At 39.8% G+C, this 8026-nt stretch overlaps 1 pseudogene; it reads left to right on the top strand.

Moving 5' to 3' along the window:
• Positions 1 to 357: 357 nt before the first annotated feature.
• On the top strand, positions 358 to 1637 carry LOC147424585 (uncharacterized; annotated as a pseudogene).
• Positions 1638 to 8026: the final 6389 nt, after the last annotated feature.

Here is an 8026-nt window from a genome sequence, read left to right as displayed (position 1 = left end):
AGCAGCTCACAATCGGGGCTTCCTGTGTTGCCTCCAATCAAAGCTAATTCACGTGCTGCCTTAGAGTGTTTTCCTATGCTCCCTTGTACCCTCACCAACACTCGTTCAGGGCTTCCTGGCGCTGCCTTATACCCCTCAACAGCATTGCATAATACAGCGTTGCATTCCATTCCCCTCAGCAGAATGGGATGCTCTGTGTGCGTTATACCTTCCATTCCACTCCTTCTCGCCCCTTTTTTTGGAGCAAAACAGAGCTTAAGTGAATGCTCCCCCTCCTAAAGCTTAAGTTTATTGCAAAACCTCCCCAAGCTTAAGTGATATTCAGATCCCCTTCTAGCAAAGAAACAATCACGGGGGATGGAGGATGTGAGGCCTCTCTACATCGAAATTGTGTTTGACAATGGGAGAAAAACTTGTCAATGCAATGCAACGAAAGAGTGGGGCTAACAAAATATGTTACGAGAAGAGGGTCGACATGATGGAGCATCTTCGAGATGATCATGGCATCGAGTGTGATATCCCGCTACGCAAGGGTGGTCGACCTCGAGGCTTGATGAATAGGACTTCGTCAAGGGCAAACACATACGAGAAGCAATCAAAGGTGTTGTTTGAGGATGCGGCTAATAATTTTGAGAGAAACAAATCAAAGTTTCTACAAGGGAGCGAGAAGTCCTTGCTTCGAAAATGGAATGCTTTCGATGAGAGTGAGAAGCTAGCAAAGGGGTCGAAAGAAGCTTTTGTAAAAAGAGAAATGGCCAATGTAGTAGAGGAGTACATGAGCACAAAAGATCCACGCATAGCGGGTATACAAAAACGGATTGATGGGGGCTCCGAGATGAATGTAAGCATTTCTACCCCAACTATCACATTTTAATTTTATCAGGATTAAGTTGCTTTTTTGCTTTCCGCTCTAGTCTCTTTTTAGAAATGTAATCCCGGTGGAAAAAAGCATAAAGAAGAGGAAAAAGTAGAGGACAAAAAAGTAGAGGAGAAAGCTGATATTGGACAAGCATGTACTCCGGTATGTCGCATGTAGTGTTGTTATTTTAAATTACTACTTGTATGAATGGTATGATGCGGATTTTGAATTTGGTGTTAAATGAGCTGCATGTCTTGTAGCCAAATCTCACATTGGATGATGGTCATGGTCCTTTGCTTGCACCCATGAAGCAAGGGAAAAAAAGAAGCTTCATAGAGGGTACTCCAGTACCGTTAGGTGCTTCTTTGCTTGAAAATTTGTTGTCCATTCAAAGAGGGAAACGGGTAAAACTTTGTTCATGTAGAAATCTAAATCATGCATATAGTAGATAATCTTACTTAGCTTCTCTTGATCTTGTCAATATACTTGAGATTCGGGTGACCATTGGTTCGTCAAAGCAAATCCAAATGATTAGTGATTCTCCTCTTTGCAAAGGTGACATATCCTTTGGTGATAAGCAAAGGGGGAGGGGGGGGGGGGGGGGTTTAACTAGGAAGCAAGTAGTAGTAATGGCAATGAGTCCATACAAGCAAGGTGAATATTACCATCCTCTAAAGATTTAGCATTCTCTATCATTTGTTAATGTATGAATTTTCTTTGACACATAGTTTTGAATGTGGATCACCAATTCACTTTAGATCTCATCAATCTAATATAATTTCAGAAATGGACATAAAAATGCTTGAAGATATTTCCCATGCCAAAGCTTCCACAAAAACAATGAGATTGTTTATGATGTAAGTATAGTTTAAAGCTCATTTGAATGCTTTCAAAAATATGTCATATATTATGTAAGTGTTCAACGCAATGTCTTTGTTTTTAATGGCTATAGTTGGATAGAAAACATATTGCCAAAAGAGGTTTTAGACAAAGTTTGGTTCATGGGTAGTTTATGGTATGACTATGTTACACTAAGTCACCCTGAAGACATTGGAGATATCAAGAATTACTTGCAAGGTTTAGATATGTCTCAACATTGGTTCCTTTTTCTACCAATAGTTAGTAGGTATGCTTTATTCATTTCTTTTAGCTTGAAAGTGATGTGATGTACCTTTGATTGCCATGCTTAATTTGTTGCATATTTATGTCTTGTTTAAGGAACCATTGGGTCCTTTATGTCATCTTCAACAATCACTTCAAAAAGCTTGACAAATTTCCATGGGAGACACATGCTATCAATTCACTGCCCGATCCTAATGGCACAACCTACTTGCTAGTGTTTATAGATATGTATATGGTAAGGAATATAGAGGTTATTGGGTGAGAGTTGGAACTAAGAGCTATCCTTCTTGTAAGGTTCTTGAGATTCTATTTCACAATTGTTCGAACGATGGTTTTAAAGAGCTCATTGGCAAAACCAAGAAAAGGACTATCACCACTAGAAATACCTGAGGTGTGTCAATGGCTCAAGTGTTATACGCATGTGTTTATATATTGATAAGATCAATTTTTATAATTTTTCACTATTGAAAATTGATGCATGTCTTTAGTTCCTCACCAACCAAATGCCCATGATTGTGGGTTTTATGTTATGGCTTATATGAAGCATTTTATTGTTGGGGCCTTTGGCAAACAATCAAAGAGCTGGGTATGTAAATGTTTTTCATTCAAACAACACTTAACTTCATGTGATGGTCTTACTTAGTGATTCACATGGTTCACTAACTCTCTACGATTGATGTACAACTCACAAAGACTTGGTTCAAGCACCAATCCGTTCAAAGGCTAAAAGAGGAGCTTATAGCTTGGAGCAAAAAGTCTCTAGGACTTGATAGAGTGCAAGGATGATGCAATGATGTAAATTTTTTGTTCTTTACGCAATATAGTCCATCTTGTGTCCTCCAATATGTCTCTCCATGCGTCTACTCTAGCTATCAATTGCCTACCTTTTGTACGTATTAAGAGGGACATATCAAGGCTGATTCCAAATTCCCAAGGGTGATCTAAGTTCACAATTGCAAATAATGCAACGCTATATGATGGGGTTTTTTGTAGAATTTTGCTCTTTATGCGATCTAACTCATCATGTTCTCTCCGATGTGTCATTCAATTTTTCTATCTCATGTGTGGTAAGAAATGATGTGTTAAGATCGATTCTAATTCTCTAAGAGTGACCAAGGTAGGTGCACTTGTTGCCAAAACCTTATGAGATTGCACTCTTGCAATAATACAATCTATTTGGATTCATGTTGTTATGGCAGGTACATTTGTTGGTGAGAAAAGCGAGAAAAAGTGATCGTGAAATTTCCAAGAGTCACGTGACCATGTATGGCGTATGCCTTGGTTATTGATGGGGTGATCAACACAAACCGGTAGACCAATTATTGTAGGGGTGAAAGGTCCAAATGGTAACAAGGAATTTCTATAAAATATAAGCAATTGATTCTTGAACTAAGGTAATTCAAATTACATTGACAACTACAAGCACAACCCTCCATTTGGGATGCAAACTATGCATAAGTGGTGACCTAGGGGTGAACTAGGGGTGAATTAGGGGTGCACAAAGGGTGAACTAGGGAGGAAATCTGAGTAAACTAAGGGTGAACTAAGGTTGAACTAGGGAGGAAACCTAAGTGAACTAGGAGTGAACTAAGGGTGGACTAGGGTGGAAATCTAATTGAACTAGGGGTGAACTAGGGAGAAAATCTGAGAATGATTTCCGAGAGCATGGTTTTGGGCTTTGCAGTGGTGAACTAAGGGTGACCTAAGGGTGAACTAGGGACCTAAACTCAGAATAGTTCCTAAGGGGTGAACTAGGGGCGAACTAGGGACCCAATCTGAGAATGATTCTCGAGAGCATGGTTTGGGCCTTACATGGTAAACTAAGAAAGAACTAGGGATAAACTAGGGACGTAATCTAAGAATGGTTCCCAAGAGCATGAGTTTTGGCCCTACAGTGGTGAACTAAAAGTGAACTAGGGATGAGCATTAGTTTTGGCCAAATCTATATAACTATGAGGGTGAACTAGGGGTGATATGAGGGTGAACATGGGTTTTGGGGCTGAACATGGGTTTTGGCCTACAATGGTGAACCAAAAGTGAACTTAGGGTGAACTGGAGGTGAACTAGAGACCAAATCTGAGAATGCTTCCCGAGAGCATGGGTTTTGGCATTAAAGTGGTGAACTCTAGGTGAACTAAGGGTGAGCTCGGGTGAACTAGGGGTGGATTTGGTGTGAGCACCACTTAATTTCCTAGAGCATACCAAATGTAAACTCATATATTGAGTGCAAGAGTATCAAGACAAGTGTAACTAGAAGCAAAATAGATGTAAACCAAGTTTAAACCAAATATACATGATCAAAATGGATCCATCATACGAGCACAAGACTCCATTGGATGAAAACACATTACAAAAAACTTCACCATTGTCTTGAACCATTGTGAAGTCTCTCTCATCAGTTGGGTTTCTCTCGATGTACAAGAAATAATCTTGCATACTACATTTGTTGGGATATCACATATTCTCACATGTTTATCTATTAGGTAGGTCTCTCCATCCAACGGGGTATGCCGTGCCAATAAAGGCAATAATGCATGGCAAGTGGCACATGTAATGGTAACCCTAGGGTCAACCATGATTGTTTTGGTGCAACAATATGGACAGGTGTCTCATGAAATCTAACACAAGACCTGCCACGTTGGTGTTTCCTTCACAATGTACCAGTTACGTGAGCTTGCGTTGTTGGTTAGGATGTCCCTGGTTATAAACCCCTATATTTGGCTCCACTTCTTGTGGCCTCTTCTCATGCCCAAGTCTTGTTTGAGTCACAAGTGCTTGTATTTGCCGCATACTTCCTCTCATAGGCATCGCAAATGCCTTCCATGGCAAGGTCTTTAGTAAGGTATCCTTTCAAATGTTGAGTTCATGTAACAAGATTGATTTTTGAGCCGGATCATTTTCCTTCAAGCCTTGTTCAATCCTTGTAAGTATGCTCCTGACCTCGCTTACAAAACTCAAGACCTCATTATCATCAGCCCCATCCTCAAATGAGTTGTCCATTAAATATTCATTGGTGTCTTTTGTGTTCTGGAGATCTTTATCAATGGCATGCTCATTATCCATAGTTGGAATGAAGGGATACAAGTGTGGAAAGTACTTCTTTATGATTAGGTGAAGTGCATATAGGGGTTTACACTCGCTTGCCCAATCTGGTAAATCACAGTAGTTGCATTGTAGCTCACATGATGCTAGTGGCTTGGATTAGAAACAATTCGAACCTTGAATAATAATGTCATCTCATTCACAATCCCCAAGGTGGAAGGATAACCCTCGTACAATTTTAGTATTTTCTCCCCACCACCATGTAATCGTGTAGTGTGTTGCTTTGAAGAGCCCCGGATGTTGTAGCGGCCCGAGTCAACTAGAGTAAGAATACCAAAATAAATCAAGTTTAAGATCCCTCTTTCATAACAAAGAGAGAAATCAATTCATGAGGGCTTGTCTTACCTATTTCTTATTTTTGTTTGAAGAACTCCAATAAAGTACCACCCATTCTAGTGCTAGTTGTTGAATCACCCACAATATCATGCAAGAGATCCACAATAGATCTATTGATACGCGCATCTAATAAGGTATATTTATGTATTTCCACAATCTCTCCACTAAGTTGGTAGTGTCAACATTTCCATAATTGAATAAACGACCGAACTTAGGCCATCTTTTTTGCCATGGGAAGTCACGTCCACACCAACCATTTGTCACATACCTTTTCACATTTCCGTGAGCTGCATAGTGTTGAAGAAGTGCTTGGTAATAATTCTTAGATTCTACCTCGTTGAAGGTATGCATAAGTGTTGTCATTGATGAATAAAGATGATATTGGAGCTCCTTTGGTACCTACATATACAAGAACAATTGGTTATCAAGGTGCACGGGGACCCACACATGCATTGCATTCACACAGAAGAGTCTACAAACCTTTGGAAGAATATTTTCCACCCATGCTTTCTTTGTGTGGAACCAACACACAATAACGTGGCAAAAACATTGCTCGCAGGGTCATGTTTCATAAGAATGCCAACAACATTTATCTCCATTGATAACCTTTGAGAATGCTTCAAGATTTGATTGAGATTTGTCAATGACAAGGGCGGTAGGTTGAACATTCCCCATTCTAGATAGGATTGTAGATAATGTTATCTCTAGTGCTATCCTCTCATGGTCTGAGCCTGGGTCATTAGAGCACATCATAAACCAAACTGGAATACCCACACCATGTTGGTTTGGCAAGACAGCGGCATATAGTGGTAGCCCAAATGAAATCGTCTTGAAAGTGCTATCAATAGCGCATGAGTTATGCCGAGAGGATTGCATAGCCATTTCCAACATCAGTTGGTCTTGAATGATAAGAATAAAGGGCTTTTCACTGTCATTTATTGCATGAGGATTGTAAGGCTGGTAGTAGCACACTTGCATGTTTTCACAAAAAAGGCTTCAATAAGCACTATGCACAAACAACTTTTGGTCACTACAACTCTCCCAAACGAACCAAAATATTATGGATACCTTTCCCTGCTTCTTTAGCATTGTAGCCTCGATCAACATACATGTCCAATCATCCTTAGAAAGTTTTCCTTGGAGCACAAAAGGAGAAGTATACCTAAAATTTGTTAGTTTCACCACAAGAAATTACATCGTGTACTTGAGTCAAAGAGATAGCCCAGTAAATACCTTGATTATGTATTTAAAATGACATCATTGAAACTTCTCTGTGTATCATAAAGAATCTGAAGGTCACTTAATCAACGCAAAAAGATTGTTCATAATGTAATTGTTCTTTTGATAAGGACATCTTTGCAACACTTCGTGCATTGCCAACATCGCATAGATCTTCCATTCAACAATCACATTTGGATGGATAGGTAAGTGGTATAAATCCTCATGACTGCCAGGGATATGTCCTTCACGAAGAGGAAACAACAAAATGGAGGCCTTTTTGTGACCATCAAGATATTCTACTTTGACTTTGAAAGGGTATCACACTTCTTTGTTTTTCTAAGCCTCTTTTTAGTACCTTTATTATGGGGTTGTCCACCTCTATGACAAATGTAATTGGCATTGGTCTTAGAGATACCATAGCTCTTACTATAATGGACCATAACAAGCCTCACTTTATGCTCAACCATAATATCCACCAAAGCTGCTTTTACTTCAGAATACATCTACACTTGTGTGATGCAAAAGACGCACATATGTATGCTTTCTTTTGGCATTGCTGCATGCCTCTAGTATTCCTTCCATCTCTTACACTCACAAGCACTCAGAAGGTCCTTCACATAGGCAAGTGGAATCCCATGTATTCTAATGTCCACGCACCACTCTAGCTTGATTCTTTTAATGGTATCCTCTATCCCCAAGTGATTTTTTTCAGCACCAAATGGATTAGTCAACCATCTTGGAATTATGGCGTAGCGGGGTCAAAAACCAAAGCAAGGAGGGGGCTAGCTTGGGGGGTATACTCTCCCACACACACACACACACACACACACACTTATTGTGTGAGTTCAAAAGTACAAGAGCTCCACCTCCTTCTCCAAGATTGTAGAGAAGTTGAGAACCTACATCAACACTCTTGGCTATGGAATGAAAATCCAACCAAGAATCATGCTTCAATGCTTAAGCTTGTCATCTTCTCCATCTTCATTACTATGCTATTATGTTTCCTAAGCAATCAGAGTGATGATAAGTGCGGAACTATTTGTTTCTCCTATGAATGTTTCTTCTTCCTCTTCCCTACCCTCATTCCCCGCTAGCTCTCTCTACCTTTGAAGGTGTTTGAGAACTTGCAACTGAGGCTAGGGATGGTTAATGCTTTTTACAAAGTCTATGTTATGCTCGTGATGCATGAAGCTTTCCATCTTCATTGCATCACCTAGGTCACAAGGAACACAAAGATTGTATTGTACCAAGTCTCTCTTTATGCGAGAATCTATAATACAAAAGCCTATTGGAGGGGGTACCGGCTCCACATAAGTTGGGTCCTCAATTGTTGTCAAGTTCTCTATACTCTCTCTCTTGCAAAATTATTGTTCATGCCAAGCTAAT

Source organism: Adiantum capillus-veneris, chromosome 25 (genome assembly GCF_014529385.1).
Source record: "Adiantum capillus-veneris isolate H3 chromosome 25, ASM1452938v2, whole genome shotgun sequence".
In the NCBI taxonomy this organism is placed as follows: Eukaryota; Viridiplantae; Streptophyta; class Polypodiopsida; order Polypodiales; family Pteridaceae; genus Adiantum; species Adiantum capillus-veneris.
This window is presented reverse-complemented; position numbering and strand designations above follow the sequence as displayed.